At 38.7% G+C, this 17,009-nt stretch overlaps 1 long non-coding RNA gene across 1 annotated transcript; it reads right to left on the bottom strand.

Moving 5' to 3' along the window:
- Nucleotides 1-6,021: 6,021 nt before the first annotated feature.
- Nucleotides 6,022-10,307, bottom strand: LOC144965424 (uncharacterized). Its single transcript, XR_013644016.1, has 2 exons — nucleotides 9,809-10,307; nucleotides 6,022-7,095 (listed from the first exon to the last, which is right to left on the bottom strand). It is a non-coding gene; the product is annotated as an uncharacterized LOC144965424 (long non-coding RNA).
- Between the last annotated feature and the right edge of the window lie 6,702 nt (nucleotides 10,308-17,009).

Genomic DNA, 17,009 nt, shown 5'->3' on the forward strand with positions numbered 1-17,009 from the left:
ATTCTCTGTGTGGCCAATTTTGGCCAAAACGGTTAGGCCAATGGCTATCTAACAGCCACGGTAAGAATCTCGGGCTCCCGATTTCGAGCAACTCTCATCAAGACTTTCCGAGAGTAAATAAAACGCTGTAAATGATATTATTAAGCCGTCAAAATGCCATAAATTTTATGCCTGTCCATTTTTGATGATGCCTAACCTATAATAGGCTCAGTATCAATGTGGTCAATATTGAGGTAAGTATCGACGATAGTTGGTCCTTTTTAAATATTTTTATTTCCGGTGGACTGAATGCACAGCTGTGTTTTCAGTCCACTGGTGGACTGAAAACACAGTTCCTGAATAGAAAGATAGGCAATCCCATTTTCCCGCGTACCAAATCCCGTAACTTTCACTGCGCGTATCCGCCATCGACGTAAGACCCTCACTTGAAAGAGAAAAAGAGAAAGGAAAAAGAAAGAGAGAAGAGAAGAGAGGGAGGGATAGAGAGAGAGAGAGAGAGAGAGAGAGAGAGAGAGAGAGAGGGGGGGGGGGACGATAGAGAATAAAATTGAGAAATAAATAAATAAAGAGAGAGAAAGAAAAAAAAAAGAAAGGGATAGAGAAAGAATGAAAGAAAGAGTGAGAGAGAGAAGGAGAGAGAGAGAGAGAGAGAGAGAGAGAGAGAGAGAGAGAGAGAGAGGGAGAGAGAGAAAGAGAGAGAGAGAGAGAGAGAGAGGGAGAGAGAAAGAGAGAGAGAGAGAGAGAGACGGGGAGAGAGAAAAAGAGAGAGAAAGAAAAAAAAAGAAAGGGAAAGAGAAAGTATGAAAGAAAGAGTGAGAAAGAGAAGGGGGAGAGAGAGAGAGAGAGAGAGAGAGAGAGAGAGAGAGAGAGAGAGAGAGAATGAGAGAGAGAATGAGAGAGAGAGAGACAGAGAGAGAGAGAGAGAGAGAGAGAGAGAGAGAGAGAGAGAGAGAGAGAGAGAGAGAGAGAGAGAGAGAGAGAGAGAGGACATAATATTGACACGATAGGTTTATTAACCAGCGCACCAGAACTAAGCGAGTGAGGGTCTTGGAGCTAATGGCGTGCTTCCCAGTGTGTTATATTATCGCAGAAAACGGTAAGGGCTGCCTGAAGCTGGTGGTCGTTATTAACCAGCGCACCAGAACTAAGCGAGTGAGGGTCTTGGAGCTAATGGCGTGCTTCCCAGTGTGTTATATTATCGCAGAAAACGGTAAGGGCTGCCTGAAGCTGGTGGTCGTAAAATACTAATGAAAGAGTGAAAATGGAAAGGCTTCGTATGGGAACAAAACAGACAATGGACGTTTGGGGTACAAACCCTTCGTCAGCACAACAATACACAAATAAACGTGGAAAACAAATAAAATATAATGAAAAATAACGTGTATCGTCTGTACTCAATGGTGGTTGCAGTATGAATGAAATGTTAGCGTGGCGTGGGTAGAGGATAGGGTGCCCCAGGGGGGGGGGGGGTGATCTAAATGATAAGAAAAGGTCAGCGTCAGGGAACAGAACTTTCCAGACTATAATGGAAGATAAAAGACATATTAGTAGTAGTAGTAGTAGTAGTAGTAGTAGTAGTAGTAGTAGTAGTAGTAGTAGTAGTAGTAGTAATAATAATAGTAGTAATAGTAGTAGTAGAAAGCTGTAGTGAAACGGTAGGGGGCGGTGGATGGGGCGAGGTGAAAGAGTCACCTCTTTTCTATCTCTCTACCTATCTATCTGTCTATCCATCTATTTATCTATCTATCTATTTATCGGTATCCACTTTACTATCGCATCGCCATCGGATCGTTCGTATTTCCTTCGCGAAGATTCGACCTTCGCTCATCCAACAACCACCCCCCCCCCCCCCCCACCTCCGCCGTGACTCTTTCACCTCGCCTCCTCCACCGCCCCCTACCGTTTCACTACAGCTTTCTACTACTACTATTACTACTACTACTACTACTACTACTACTACTACTACTACTACTACTACTACTACTACTACTACTACTACTACTACTACTACTACTAATATGTCTTTTATCTTCCATTATAGTCTGGAAAGTTCTGTTCCCTGACGCTGACCTTTTCTTATCAAATAGATCACCCCCCCCCCCCCCCTGGGGCACCCTATCCTCTACCCACGCCACGCTAACATTTCATTCATACTGCAACCACCATTGAGTACAGACGAATGAAGTTATTTTTCATTATATTTTATTTGTTTTCCACGTTTATTTGTGTATTGTTGTGCCTGCGAAGGGTTTGTACCCCAAACGTCCATTATCGCACCGCTGCTCAGCCTATCTGTTACTATTTATAAATCTATAGGCTCTTTTGCAACGAATTTTCAATGAGTCGAACTCTTTGAGCTTAAGTTTCATCGATACTTTCACTTAATTTAATCGAATGTCTTGAACATTCATTACCTATAGAAGAGTAAAGGAAGGTGCCCCATATGTAAACAATAACATTTGACGTCAAACGTGACCCAGATTTTTTTTATAAATGACCCGAACTATGCTGCAGTTGACCTTTAGTAATGTCATGCGCATCCAACCAACTTTTTGTTTACATGTTGCTAAGGCAGCAAACTGAAGCTGGTCGTGAATAAATTCCAGCTGTTTACTCCGAGCCTGAGATAGCTAGGGAGGCCACGATCATATTATTTATAGCCCAAATGCTCCTTTTATTTTGTAGGAAAACCATAATCATGGTTCCCCCTCTTCCCGGAAACAAAACCATATCTATGTTCAGGGAAACTAAGATTGTTGCTTGTTTTTGGTTAAGGTGGACCGTACTTTTTTTTTTTTTTTTTTACAGCGTATCAAATGATCAAAGTCAAAGCATACGGTCAATGCAATGAAGAGAGTAAATTCGAATCTATCTCCTATCTCTTCGCTCAGATGACCATTTTGAACAGAAGACTACTACTACGTACTTCTACTATAACTGCACTACCACTACTGTATTATAACCACTGATACCACAAAACTAGACTGAACTAACGGACCGTATGGCTCAGCGGTACGGTTTTCGTCTTGTCACAAAAGTCGAGCAATGCCAATGCTAAGTGTGATCAGTAATAGGATGGATGACTAATCGTGAAAAATTGTGGTCCCCGCGTTGTTTCCCTGGCTAAGGCACTTTACCGCTTACCCCACTCGATTGAATGAGTATCTGGCTACAGAAATGACGGTAGTGACAGGTTTAGTACACAAGGGTCGCTTAACAGGCTGTATGACAAAGAAATATGGTTCCATACGGCTTGTTGAAGTGGGGGGGGGGGGGGGGGGGGATAAATATGAAACATTGTGAAGCGCATTGCTCACGGCTATCTGAATCTGTTGAAATGCGCTATAAAATATTCATATTTATGTACTTGGTCCAACTGTTACTATTTCTACTACTAGACCTCTACTACTAATATCATTATTAATAACAATAATAATAATAATAATAATAATAATAATGATAATAATAATAATAGTTATTATTATTGTTGTTGTCAATATCATCGTTTAATGGTAAAAGTGTTAAAGATACTTGCAAAATGTTGGTGTTGTGTGTGTTGTAGCAATCGGCCTCCAGCGACGCAACTCTGTCTACAAGAGACGCACAAGACCGTGGCACTAAACATCCCTGGCATGCATTTAGTCATACAACATGAAAGCAACATTCACGGTAGCGTTAACTACATCAAAGTCAAAGACAAATCAATAGTGACATACAACCAGGACATGACAGTAAGTAAGGTGGAAATTCTCAGAATTGAAGGCAGACACTTCAATGTGATATCTGTCAACAAACCTCCACCAACGCCATTCAAGTGGCCAGTTACATCCACCACTAGTGAGAAACCAATGATTGTGATAGGTGACTTTAACAGCCACAGCACCAAATGGGGATACAATGAGAACAACGAAGATGTAGATACTGTTGAGGAATGGGCTGACCAATATAATCTGACACTCTTCTATGACGCATGAATCATCCTTTTCAAGCGCTCGCTGGAGAACAGGTTACAACCCAGACCCTGCATTTGTGTCTTCCAGCCATGTCAAAAACTGTCGGCAACCCCATACCAAAATCACAATCCGGACCAATCGCCATTGAGGTAGGATCAGTCATCTCTACGAGAACAAACAAATTACATGAACTGTGTTCGTGGACCTGGCAGCTGCCTATGACACAGTAAATCACAGGAAACTGCTCCTAAAGGTTGCAAGGGTAACTCGTAACACAAAAATAGTTGCAATAATAAAATCCCTTATGTCAAACCATCACTTTTTTGTGGAAATGGATGGGAAGAAAAGCAGATCACAAAAGAACGGACTCCCTCAAGGATCGGTAATTGCACCTATCCTTTTCAACGTTTATACCAATGACCAACCTCAGTTCGAGAACATCCAGGGGTTTCTATATGCTGATGATCTGTGTCTCGCGTCCCAGGCCTCTGATTTCAAGACCATTGAGGAGAGACTAACGGATGTCCTGGAGCCACTCTCTGAGCCCACATTTAAAGAACTCACAAAATGCTAACCCAGGAAAAACTCAAGAGTGTGCTTTCCATATAAAGAGCCGCCAAGTCTAAAGAAAACAGGAAACTGAACATCTCCTGGAATGGGGACATATTGGAGAACAACACATTCCCCGTGTACCTCGGTGTTACCGTAAACCGCACAATGTCCTTTTCTCAGAACGCAAAGAAAACAAAAGCAAAGGTGGCCAAAAGAAACAACTTCCTAAGAAAAGAGAAGAAAAACTTACACGGGGAGCAGATCAGAAAACAGTCAGGACAACCATACTAGCCCTCTGCTATTCAACAGCCGAAAAGGTCTCACCAGTCTGAGTAAGATCCTGCCATGTCAAAATAACACCTGCCGGATCATTAGAGTAACTTGAAACCGACTGCAGTTCCAGTCCTCCATCGGCTGGCTGGCATTGCACCTCCCCACATTCGAAGAGCCACTGCTTCCAAAGCCCAGAAATATAAACAGAAAATGGACCCAAGGCACCCCCAACATGACCACAGCCCAATAAAAAGTAGACTGAAGTCGAGAAAGAGCTTCATGACGGAAGAAAGCATCAACCCTGACCATGCAGCTGTATACAGGATTTCCACACAGAGTGGGACAATCATGCAAATGAAGCTGTTGGAGATCCGAGAGAAGAACTGTCCTACGGAACCGAGCTCCCCAGGAATGAATTGGTAACACTGAACACAGCACGGGCAAAACTTGTGAGAACAACTGGTGGCATGAAAAAGTGGGGGCTGGCTGAGACTAGCTTGTGTACATGTGAATGCCCAGAGCAGACATCCTTAGAGAATGCCAGGATGGGCTCAGCTGCACTGACCATGACCTAAGAGTCTGCTCCCCAATGCTGTGGAGTGAGTTTGGTGTTGGTGCGACAAGCTATGATGATGATGACTTGCAAAATTAATAAGTCTTACACCTGGCAACATATAAAAAAAAAAGTAAGATGACAAAGATTAAGATTAGAATGTTAGGATGATGATCTTTTTAATATCAAAATACTTTTGTAACCCGGCATTGCTAACTTTCATGTGTAACCCAGAATGAAAAGTTATTACAAAAGACGAATGCAAGATATTTAGATAAATTGCTAGTCTATCATTGTGGTAGACGTAAATGTATTAAACTTACATATCCAATAACCTGTAGGTTAACAGAGAAGGAAGGGCGCACAAGTTCATTGTAATTTGAAATTGAGGAGTTGGAGTTGGAACAAAGTTGATTTGCATTGAGTCAGAATTCAATCAAGTCTTAGATTGAAGAAAAAAGCCCAAAGAATCTTTCTTTAAAACAAGAAACAAAAAAAAAAACCCCAAAAAACCTACAGCGTGCACCAGAATGAATAAAACAGGACAGTCTTTAAACTGCATCAATGGAAATCACATCTTGCATACAAGACCTCTAGTGCTATTGTGAGGACTGGTTCTCAGTCTCACCCGTCCTGCCGTATCTGAGGGCCATAACACAACTTGTGAAATCGAAATAAATTAAAAGCAGATTATAAATTTATATCACTTTTATTGTCATTTCATTCATATTCATGTTATTCAAACTGAAAATCATTTTTAAAAATATAGATAAGATGTTTCTCCATTATAAAGGTATGCTTGTATTCTCATCCTGTGAAAGAGAAAGAAAAAAAATAAAGAAAATTGATAATTATTACTGAAACTGTGTAGTTCCATTTTTTTAAATCTGTGATTTAAGAGCCTTAGCAAAAGCTTTGATTAAGAAAGGTTCTGATATGCAACATCACATGGTCCCATCTATCAAATTCTACTACCATTACAAATCAGCTACATAAATAGATTCATCAGTACTCTTATCTTGTTGATAAATTAAATTATAAATATAGAAAAGGATATAATAAACTTTTAAAAATAATTAGAAAGTTAAATGGTAGACAAGATAAAGAGATATTTGCCTATTTCTTTTTAAATTTCTTATTCATAACCAAGGAAGCAGGTTTCTTTTGCTATATTCTTCTTGACTTCCCTATGTAAATGTTTCTTTCGAGTGTATAACAAGCTCACAGGGCATTTGTATAAAGAAACAGGAGCCAATACCATTAAAATGGAGATACCACTGCCAAAAATTACAACGGGATAGAAATGCATTGGTTTTAACGTGTATTAGACGCTGTCATTAGAAAAAAGTTTTTTAAAATCTTTACAAACTACAGTAAGCTGCTTTTAAAATTAAGAAACGCTCGAAAGCAAAATATGGTCCTGTTCTCTCAATCACCGCTCTCTAGTCTCTAGATTATACTTGGTAGGTCAATAAAGCTGAGAGGTTTTATGAAGAATATAGAATAAAAACATTAATTCCATTAAAAAAACATAGAAGGGTCCATAATGATATATGAGGAACTCTATAAGATACAGTAACAAATGAAAGCCATTTTGATAATCTTGAAGGATATGACTCAATGATGATGATGATGATAATAATAATAATAATGATACTTCTTCCTGAATATAAATTGTTTAATTCCCATGGTATAGGCAGGCCAATGCTTCCAGAACAATTAAAGGAATGCAGAGACTCATTCTTGTTGTAATGTTATTTAGATCTGAAAAAAAAAGATAAGCATGGCATCCTAAACCATTTTCCCATGGTCCCATAAAAAGCAATATCATCTCACACAAAATCATAAAGTAAAATTCATATGGACCAACCAATGAATAAAAGTTATAATTATCTTATTTTATCAATTATTATCATTGGATTTATTTAACTTTATATTTATTATTATTAATTAAATGCCAATTTGAAATTAAGATAGCAATGTTTGAATGAATAACTGGATCTAACTCTACAAGTAAAATGTAAATGTGCAACTTATTCAGAGTTCATCAAGCACTTGTTACAGTCTGTTGCTTCATGTTACAGGAAAAACTCCAGTTCCATGAGCCTTATGACTCTAAAGGACCAATTATTTCAAAGTAAGATGAAATACCATTTATTGTTTAAAGAAAGTTATCAAGCACTATTTAAGGTCTGTTGCTTCATGTTACAGAAACAGGAATAACTCCAGTTCCATGAGCCTTATTACTCTAAAGAACCACTTATTTCAATGTAAGAAGAAATACCATTCAATGTTGAATATATAGACATGACCTATTTCTTAATGGTTTGCTTATATTCAATAAAAACATTAGAAAACATAATGGACCTGGAACTCAGATACCACTAGGTTGTTAAAACTAAAACCGTTGTGTCAGGTCTAATTTTATCAGAGATTTATGATCATGAAGGCAAGATTACATAACCAATGTCGATTAGCTTTTAAAAAATGGGCTTTTATTTACCTTCTGGTGAACTCATTTGATCAGTATTTCCTGTATTTAACTTTTTGATCACATAAGAAAAGTCTAATAAACATTGAATATTTTTTAATGCCTCTAGATTTCACTTTAAAGTCAAATAAAATATCTGATCACAAATAAAATTTTTGATAATTCGATCAATAGAGAGAGCTTTTCAAAATTTTTGGCTTATCATTCCTCAGGCAAAATTTAGATAAGACATCATGTCACATATCATGGTGTTTCCTATGAATTACAAAATCCTAAAAAGCTTCTTCTTCATAAAAAAACGTATGAAATAAAATTAGGTAATCTAAAGTAATCAGAGAGGTTTAGTTTTCATTTCAATCCAAGGTAAATCCGTAAAGAGTTGTGGGACCAGGCCCCACTTGATCATTACCCCCAAAATAGATTGAACTCACAGGGATGTGTATAGATAGTATGCAGATGACGTCACTCAGGCCTTTGTTATTGTTTTTGCCATCCGCGTTTGTGAGTTGTTCTCACTAAACTGTATTAACCAGACTATAAAAGTTCATGGTTACACAGAGTTTGTGTGTTGGTCCGTTATACTTCCGGATGGCAATGTTGTGAACTCCTTGGCCAACCGCATTCTATCTATAAGTATAAAACTGTAACAAAACCCCACGACCCCCCACAACACTCATACAAAAACTTAAACACAGTTTTTTTCATTTTCATTCCTCTTGAGCCAAGGGAAACTCGTTGCTCATTTTAGCTGCACAGATTCATTCAATCGCTCTCCCCCCCCCCCCCCCCCCCCCCCCCCCCTTTTTTTTAAAATCTTTTTTTTTTTTTGGAGCGAGTCTATTCTTTTATCCTTTTTTGTTTGGCCTTGTTCCGTTTCTGAGCATGAATTTCTTAAAATTGTTTTTATTTTTTTTTTAAATAAAAAATATTGTTTTTTTTTTTCCTCTATCGGTCTGGGAATAACCAATTTTCGTTATTGGCAGACCCTGTCTGGGGAATAATCATAGCGACGACGAAAATATCAGACCGCACTCCCTGCATTTTACAATTGTATGTTTTCTTTCACAGAGCTACCGACCAAATAAGGCGAAACGGCTTGGAAGATCCAAAACGTCATACATGTAGTTTGACACCTGCCAAATATCAAAGATGCGAGAAGGGGTTGAGTGGGACATTTTCTTTTCCCAGACATTCTCATTTTTTCACCCATTCCTCCCTCTCTGCCATTCCTTATCCCATCGACTCTCAGCAAAAACAATAACAACAAGTCTTATGTGGCAAAAACGGCTACCAACTTAAATCCCTCAAACAACACAAGATATTGAAAATCGGTGGCAGAGACCCTTTGTCTTGTTCCTTTTCCAGTTCCAGTCATGAATAGATAATGAGAGAATGAAGACTGTTTCGAAATCTATTATTATTATCAGGTCAGGAAAGAGCGAGAGTCAATAAAATATGACAAGCGGTGAAAGCTACGCGCCACGAAAGATGAGGATTTAAAAAAACAACTTTTGTTGAGATTTCAACTACTGAGGAGGGGGGTGTCTGCTCTTTTTTTGTTCCTTTCTGTTTTGTTTTTCGGTCAAGTTATGACTGACGCTGACACTGACACACGTTCTAGACTGTAAACGTTACCCATAAAATGTCATAAATTACGAAAAGTGTGTTCTCTCACAGAGTAGTATTCGAATCACTCACTGAATGAGCATGAAGCAGACATGAGTGAAGGAAACGTAAACTCTGTAAGTGAGAATCGGCGAGTGAAGCTGTACTGTAACTGTAACTGTAATTTGTAATGACTGACAGCAGTCAAATTGCGAAGTGAAATGAAAACAAATAAACAAAGCATTCTAAAATTATGCCGGTGAGACATCCAAAGTTAAATACCCGAACGCTATTATGGATTAACATTGAACTAAATCGTTTCCTTCTCTCAAAACCAATCGATACAAATTACAAACTCAAACACTGAAATTGGCATCTTACCTTTGCATGAGTTGGACTGCCATTCTTTTCTGGTGATTAGGAACTTTAGCAGCCGGACAACGTTGCGCACAAAACAGGTCTCCCGTTTTTGTCGTTCAAATTGTAGATAATACTCAGTCAGTTAAAAACAAATACGTACAAATAAAATAGTTATTTATTTAAATTCTTTGTATATGGCTAAATTATTCCGAAAACCAGATTTCAAATAGTTCTTGTTTTGTTCACACAAGCGCATTGATTTTGGAGAATGAGATTGACCGTGGTCTAAAAATAGACCGACAGTAATTTTTGATAAATTTTACGATTTGTTTAATAAAAAATCAATATTTAGATATTATTTGACGCGTGATCGAGTATTTATGAATATGTGTTTCTTTTGCCACATAACAGCCAAATTTTAAAGGTTATTTTTTTCTATAATTTACATTGGAACGTGAGCTGTCAAGACAGGAACATGTGGTCTGCCACGTGCTTCTAGACCTTGTTTACGTTTGGGGCACCTTCCTTTACTGTTCTATAGAGCAGTAAAATTAGGTGCCAAACGTAAACAAGGTCTAGAAGCACATGGCAAACCACATGTTCCTGTCTTGACAGCTCACGTTCCAATGTAAATTATAGAAAAAAATAACCTTTAAAATTTGGCTGTTAGGTGGCAAAAGAAACACATATTCATAAATACTCGATCATGCATCAAATAATGTCTAGATATGGATATTTTATGGAACAAAAGGTCAAATTTATCAAAAGTTACAGTCTATCTATTTTTAGACCAGAGCAAATTATTGCGCTGGTGTGAACAAGACGAGAATTATTCGGAGCCTGGTTTTCAGAATAATTTAGCCTTATATTATTATTTCTGCAACTGTTAGATTTTATGTAAACATATTTTCAATACTGAAAGTGTATTGCCTACAACTCAAACTACAAAATTGGGAGACCTATATTGTGCGTAAATTATTCCGGTCCCTAACGAAAATCACTAGCAACTTCTTATTGTTTACGTTTGGGGCACCTAATTTTACTGCTCTATAATACAATTCATATAATATATATTATTCCATTCAGTAAATATGTACTGTTCGTTGAACACAAAAATCGCCTTCAACGAACTGAAAGTCGAAAGTTTCCTATTCTGTACTGCTTACTGCTTGCAGTTTCTATTTCCAATTCAGATAAAAGTTGGTGAGCACAATTCGATATTTGCACGTTAAATAAATATCTCGACAATATTCGATATCCTAAACGATGTCATAATGTTGAAAGCAAAACGGTTTCACAATGACGGATGCGCTGAACAATGTGCGGTAAATTCCTTTCATAGGACTTGTGAAATCTGATTTTAATTTTACACATCAATATTCGCCAGTTATGATTGGCATATGCTTTATGTTTTATACATTAATGGGTCGTGTGATTTTACAGCTTAGAATACAAGTTATACAATAGTGAAATGTGCGATTAATTTGAGTTTTTGCCTACTGTACTTTTTTTAATGTATCAAATTTGATTTTAACATTTTTTCAGTATAAGCAACGATTTTAAAAGTTGAGCAGTCCCTTAGGTTTATGATATATATATATATATATATATATATATATATATATATATATATATATATATATATTATATATATATATATATATATATATATATTATTTCTCTCTTTTAGTGTTAAATAAAGTAGTCATAGCTACTCTCCTTCCTCCCAATGTGCTGTTAAGCGTTACTATGGCGGGTAACAAACGCTGTGGCAGTATTTACATGTGGCGACAATTAGTTTGTTGGTTGTAAAAGGTTGCATTCCTAATTATTTAAAATAATTCTATAAATTAAATATATGGATCCAAATATATATAGGGATATATATATATATATATATATATATATATATATATATATATATATATATATAAGATAAATTTATAAAACAAATACCATTAAATAATTAATAGTGCTCAACTTTATTATAAAAGGACCTATTTATAAAATAATTCAAGTATAATTATGATCAACTTCTACAATATTGTTTTGAGCATTCGCTCTCATCAGGAAGTGAAAGTGAAAGAAGATTGTTGTGTGTGTTGGTCTATTTCGGTTGGCATCGTACGTTATCGGATAAAGATAGGAGAAGATGATATCGGATATGCCAGAGACAAACGAATTCAAATAATTAGGAGCAAGAAGATGGGGGCATTGCGATGGAAGTTAAGAAGAGGATACAGGCAGGTGGAAATAATTGGAAGAAGGTAACTGGAGTTATGTGTGACAAACGAATTTCCGCAAAGCTGAAGGGAAAAATAATATATACAACAGTTATAAGACCAGCAATGTTATATTATGGACTAGAGATAGGTGCTACAATAAAAAAAAAACAAGATAAAGAGGTTGAGGTGGCAGAAATTAGGATGATGAGATGGTCACTTGGCTGGACAAGAAAAGATAAAGTGAGTAATGAACGAATTTGAAGGTTGACTGAAGTGAAGAATGTATCTATAAAGATGAGAGAAGATAGAGGTATAGACTGAAATGGTTCGGGCATGTAAAGAGACGAGAGAGGGAGGACGTGGGACGGAAAGTATTTGACTTACAATTGGCGGAAAGAGGAAAAAAGGACGCCCAAAGACTAGATGGTTGGATAAGGAAAGGACGATATGAAAGAACTGGGCCTGGAAGAAGATGACGTTCTGAATCGAGACGCATGGAGAAGTGGCATTCATTATGGCAACCCTGCAAAATGCGGGATAAGCTGAAAGAAGAAGAAGAAGATCGTACGTTATCGTATTCGTAGTTATGGTAGTTCATAAATACATAAAAGGTGTTTGTTTCTATGTCTGCATGAAGATGTATCGTCGTTTCCTCTGTTGATTGTTGTCAGGTTGAGTTTTGGATGATGTAGAATTTTTCTTCCAAGCATAGGTGACAAATCTTAGATGAGGGGGAGTACGGCTGTGCTCAGGAGATGGTTTTCCACGTAATGCTGTACTATATGTTGTTGTTTTTTTCTTTGAGGCTCCAAGTGTGTTCGCTTAGTGTAGTAGAATGTCGTTTGTATATGCTTTTGAAAGAAGATTTGTGCAGGTCGTATCTGGTTTTGAATGAACACTCTGTGAGACCTATGTATGTTTCTTGTTTTGATGTATCTGAGCGGGTAACCGTGGCTTGATAAATAACGTTTCATGTCAGGCAATTGCCGTTTAGTGGGCACGTTGCCTAGATCCTGCAGTTGCATTTATATCATCATTACACAAAGTAAATGAATATTATGAAACAATAAAGATTTCTTCTATTATTTTTGGTATAAGGGCCCTTGGTATTTTACTGGGTGGTACTATTCCTTTATTGTGGGCACCGCTCCTTATGCGCTTGGGAGAGAATACCCCGTGGCAGATTTGTGATCCACCGTCTGAAATTGGTATTATGTTGGAATGAAGTAAGTGCAGGAAGTTGAATTTTGGCACTTATATGAAACTCAATCAGTTTATATTCCTCGTTGTAAAGAACAAATATAATTTCTGACAGTGTAAAGACTCAAAGTTCGTAATTCATACCATTTAAATTCTAAATTGACCTTTTCAGGGCCTGTTTCATCTCGACTTAGTATTGTTTTGAGATTGTGGGTTGCGTTTATCTTCAATTGTTGATTTAATGATTCAGCACGAGATTGATCTCAGGTGACTTCGAATTTTTATTTCTGACCCTCTGTCCATACAGCAGTAATTTTATCTCTTAGATTTGGCAGAGAATAATAATAATTTTGTAATAGTCTAGCGTCCTATCCAAAGGATAGCAAGCAATTGCTATTGTCTATTTCACGCATAGGAAACTGGAATAAACTCCGGCTCCGTGGACCTAATGGCTCCGAAGGACTAGTGAATCTATAAGAGTAAATATCTAGAAGGGTAAACATCGACAGTTTACTTGTTAAAGATATTGTAGCGCCGACCTACGTGTTATATCAATTTAGGATTCATTCTTTTTAACAACTGGTCCTCCGCTCTCGTGTCTTTATTTCCATGTTATTGTAAGCGAAGTATGAGAGTTCGGGAAATTGAATATGTTTGGAATAGCGTTCCACACAACTAACAGACGGACCAGTAAACTGACTGTCTTCAAAATGATCATTATAAAGGCAAATACCATTCTTTCTTATTTCATCTGCTGGTATTCCTTTAAGCTTATTTTTTTCGGGTGTTCTGAATCCATTTCTGAGATCTAGAAGTTATTGTTTTATAAAATTATTTCAATAGGACATTGTGCCAAACACACACACACACACACACACACACGGACACACACACACATATATATATATATATATATATATATATATATATAGGTGTGTGTGTGTGTGTGTGTGTGCGTGAATAATAGTTATACATGCTTATATTATCTTTGAAGGGTTGGGGGGGGGGGGGTCGGATCCCAAGAGTACAAAAAGCCCCCTGTTTACAAAACAAACTGTCAACAAATCATATAGCAACCCACCTAACAGCAAACTCATCATTAGGCCCGAGAAGTAAGCTGTTAACTGATTAACTGGGTAAGTAAAATCATCAGTATAATCCATGCATAGTATTAGAAAACATTAATTATTATGATTACTCTGCTTAAATCTAAATCTGTACAAATAATAAAGAGCTTTAGTTTATAAATCTAATTTCAAGACTTTAAATTGAATGATGTAATTTCAATTTACCGATATCTAGACTCTTCTCTATTTAGTGGATAATAACGTTGCTTTATGTTTTGGGAATTTGAAAATTGGGTTACCTTTGTCAGAAACAGTGTTCAGGCATTGCCACAACAGATCGCTTCACAAAATTGTTACCTTGTTGTACTCTTGATGTGGAACCAAAATTGTTACGCATTCATTCTTGTTGTTACTGTAAACAATGTTAGCAACAACAGTTTCACATGGAAACGGATGGAAGTCACTCCCGATGATTGGTCATCAAACAAGCCAAGATGCCAGCGACATCTATAAGTCCTAGCAAGATGCTCATCTTCCCTCATCTTCTTTGTGTCGGATTGTCTCGAATAGGGTGTGTCTTTTTTACGAAACCCGCCGAAACCCGCCGAAACCCGCCGAAACCCGCCGAAACCCGCCGAAACCCGCCGAAACCCGCCGAAACCCGCCGAAACCCGATGAAACCCGACGAATCCCGACAAAGTTATGGGAAGTAGGTGGCTGTGGGGAGTGAACCTAGAACTCAGGGAAGTGTACACCATTGGGGAGTGAACCTGGGACTGGGTTTCGGCGGGTTTCGTAAAAAAGAACCAGTGCTTTTTTACGAAACCCGCCGAAACCCGCCGAAACCCGGCGAAACCCGACAATATACAGCAAAGTTATGGGAAGTAGACAACTGTGGGGAGTGAACCCGAGACTCAGGGAAGTGTACACCAGTCGGGAGTGAACCTGAGACTAAGTTTATCGGCCGGTTTCGGCGGGTTTCGTAAAAAAGAATTAGTGCTTTATTACGAAACCCGCCGAAACCCGCCGAAACCCGACAATATCCGGCAAAGTTATGGGAGTTTGGCAACAGTGGGGGGTGATCCTGGGAGTCAGGGAATTGCACACCAGTGGGGAGTTAACCTGGGACTGTGTAAAAAGGATATCAGTGGGAAATAAACCTGGGACTAAAGGGACATGGATACCATTGAAAGTTGAAGCCGGATATGGGAATTGAGTACCAGAGGAGAATGAACCTGACACTATAGAAGGTGGGCGCCAGTGGGGAGTGAACCTGGGATTCAGGGAATTGCACACCAGTGGGGACTTAACCTGGGACTGTGTAAAAAGGATATCAGTGGGAAATAAACCTGGGACTAAAGGGAGATGGATACCATTGAAAGTTGAAGCCGGATATGGGAGTTGAGTACCAGAGGAGAATGAACCCGACACTATAGGAGATGGGCGCCAGTGTGGAGTGAACCTGGGACTCAGGGAAGTGCACACCAATTGGGAGTTAACCTTGGACTGTGGGAGATGGATAACTGTGGGTATCCGAGCCGAACTATAGGAGTTGAGTGCCAGAGGAGAATGAACCTGACACTATAGAAGGTGGGCGCCAGTGGGGAGTGAACCTGGGATTCAGGGAATTGCACACCAGTGGGGATTTAACCTGGGAATATGTAAAAAGGATATCAGTGGAAAATAAACCTGGTACTAAAGGGAGATGAATACCATTGAAAGTTGAAGCCGGATATGAGAGTTTGGTACCAGAGGAGAATGAACCTGACACTATAGGAGGTGGGCGCCAGTGGGGAGTGAACCTGGGACTATGTAAAAAGGATATGAGTGGGAAATAAACCTGGGACTAAAGGGAGATGAATACCATTGAAAGTTGAAGCCGGATATGAGAGTTTGGTACCAGAGGAGAATGAACCTGACACTATAGGAGGTGGGCGCCAGTGGGGAGTGAACCTGGGACTATGTAAAAAGGATATGAGTGGGAAATAAACCTGGGACTAAAGGGAGATGAATACCATTGAAAGTTGAAGCCGGATATGAGAGTTTGGTACCAGAGGAGAATGAACCTGACACTATAGGAGGTGGGCGCCAGTGGGGAGTGAACCTGGGACTATGTAAAAAGGATATCAGTAGGAAATAAATCTGGGACTAAAGGGAGGTGGATACCATTGGGAGTTAAAGCCGGATTTGGTAGTTGGGTACCAGAGGAGAGAGAAACCTGACACTATAGGAGGTGGGCGCCAGTGGGGAGTGAACCTGGGACTATGTAAAAAGGATATGAGTGGGAAATAAACCTGGGACTAAAGGGAGATGAATACCATTGAAAGTTGAAGCCGGATATGAGAGTTTGGTTCCAGAGGAGAATGAACCTGACACTATAGGAGGTGGGCGCCAGTGGGGAGTGAACCTGGGACTATGTAAAAAGGATATCAGTGGGAAATAAACCTGGGACTAAAGGGAGATGAATACCATTGAAAGTTGAAGCCGGATATGAGAGTTTGGTACCAGAGGAGAATGAACCTGACACTATAGGAGGTGGGCGCCAGTGGGGAGTGAACCTGGGACTATGTAAACAGGATATCAGTGGGAAATAAACCTCGGACTAAAGGGAGATGGATACCATTGAAAGTTGAAGCCGGATATGAAAGCTTGGTACCAGAGGAGAATGAACCTGACACAAAAGGGGTGGGCGCCAGTGGGGAGTGAACCTGGGACTCAGGGAATTGCACA

This window comes from Berghia stephanieae, chromosome 2, assembly GCF_034508935.2.
Source record: "Berghia stephanieae isolate SIO BIC M18660-M18661 chromosome 2, UCSD_Bste_1.3, whole genome shotgun sequence".
In the NCBI taxonomy this organism is placed as follows: Eukaryota; Metazoa; Mollusca; class Gastropoda; order Nudibranchia; family Aeolidiidae; genus Berghia; species Berghia stephanieae.